Here is a 2026-nt window from a genome sequence, read left to right on the forward strand (position 1 = left end):
GGGAGCCGTTAACGTTTACGGCCGCCCCGTGCGACTCCCCAGGGGCCCGGCACGGACCATAAAGCAAAACGTTCGCGCTATTCAGGTTTACGGTCATAGCCTAGTTCTATCTCTCAACAACTCTACCTCCCTTACGTCGCCAAAAACAAACAACCCGTGACACCGTGACAGGGCGACGCGGAACACGAACTGCCCGCGGCCCGAGAAAAATAAAAGAGCATAGGTTTCAACATATAGAATTTACTTTCGTCAAACAGAGCGTGACAAAGTCAAATGAAAATATACAAGACGTTAGATGAATAGCTAAAATATAGTGAGACAGTGGAAAGTAACCAAAATGTAAAAATTGTGATAAATAAGAAAAATGTATAAAAGTTTTGTTAGTCACACAAAATGGCGATTCTCAATTATTTTAGTGCATAACCCCAAATAATGTCACAAGCTTCTTAAATACTTGAAGAGGATACTCTTCCCACAGAGCTAAGACATGTCACGCCAACAACAGAACAACTCCATCGGTCAGTAGTCAGTCAGTTCGAGTCCTGTCCCACAGTAATGATGGGTCGAATCGTTACCGAATCGGACTCGGGGTGCCCTGCCCCGCCCCGCCCTGTCCGGCTTCACTACTTTCACTACTTTTGCGGTGTTTCGGGGCGGGGCGGGGCGGCGCGGCGTCCAGCCTGAAGTGGACGGCGACAATTATGACGCCGCGGCGCGCGCCTCCTCAAAGACTATCAACAGCGAGAGAGCAGCTGGGGCCGGCCATGCAAACGCGGCGCGCGCCCGCCCGGTCACGTGCCACAGAGAGACCGGCAGTAACAAAAGTGCCATGCCACAGATAGAAGTATAGACATCATATTTGGCATGCTGTCCATAGCAAGATCACACATCTAGGCTGTTGGTTCACTCAACGTAGCTTGTGGCTGATAGAAAAACTCTTCGTCGCGTTTTACGAAGAAAAAAAATGTCCATGGAACATAAATTTGTAAAAGTTTCAATCTAATATTTAAAATTTGCGGAATTGACAAGAGACCCCGTATCGTTTTTGAATTTTCCTTAACATTTGCAGTTTGTAAATAACTGTCAAGTGCAATTTTCTGTTTTTAAATTTAGAGAGCTTAGTTTTTACAGTGACCGTCGCAATCAATCACCGTTTGCTATATTCTTTGACTGTGTTCCAGTGCGTGTGGGTCCTGCTGGCTGCGGTCGTGCTGCTGGCGGCGAGCGTCGAGGGCGGCCACGGCAAGAGGTACGTCCTGGAGGTGGAGAGAGAGAGAGATCGGGTGACAAACACCATTCATTCAGACTGACAAGCAGCTTTGAATGAGAGGGTGGTAGGAAAAGAGCACAGGGAGGATGAGAGAGTTCTACGAGAGAGAGAGAGAGAGAGAGAGAGAGAGAGAGAGAGAGAGAGAGAGAGATCGCATTAAGGCTGCTGCTGCGTTCCAAAAAGGAATCCGCAGGCACCGAACACCCTCCCCGCGCGCCCCCCTCCGCCTGCTGGTCGCCGTGCACAGCCTGACCTCTGACCCCCTCTTCCCCTCCCCCTTCCGAGCTCTCTGCAGTGGCATGCTAATGGTGGCGGCCATCGTGGTGAGCATGTCTATGTCCCCCCTCCCCCCTGCCTCTCTTTTCCCCGCGCGCCCTGTACTCCGGTAGAGCATCTAGGATAGGCCAGAATGCGGCGCTGGTGCGCCCGAATTTAACTCTTCTAGATGCTGCTCAGGCCTCCCGGACCTTCCCACGGCCCTGGCCGAAATGGATGGCCGGCGGTCAGGTGGTGTGCAGTTTATCTAGACAGATGCCGCAAAGTTTACAGAGAAAAATTGCCGTAAACAAGGACACAAATCCGTTTTTGCGACCAGAGTGCCTGCGGGGTCGGGAGCGGAAAGTGCCGCACGGCACACGAGTTAACAGAACTGCCCACCTGCATGGCGCCTGCGGGGTCGTGGGGTAGGCAGCCCTGCACGGCACAAAATGGGTTGCCCCCCCATACTTTTGAATAAGGAGTCACTTTCACACTTTC

Source organism: Frankliniella occidentalis, unplaced genomic scaffold (genome assembly GCF_000697945.3).
Source record: "Frankliniella occidentalis isolate FOCC.00 unplaced genomic scaffold, Focc_3.1 Scaffold54, whole genome shotgun sequence".
NCBI classification, from domain to species: Eukaryota; Metazoa; Arthropoda; class Insecta; order Thysanoptera; family Thripidae; genus Frankliniella; species Frankliniella occidentalis.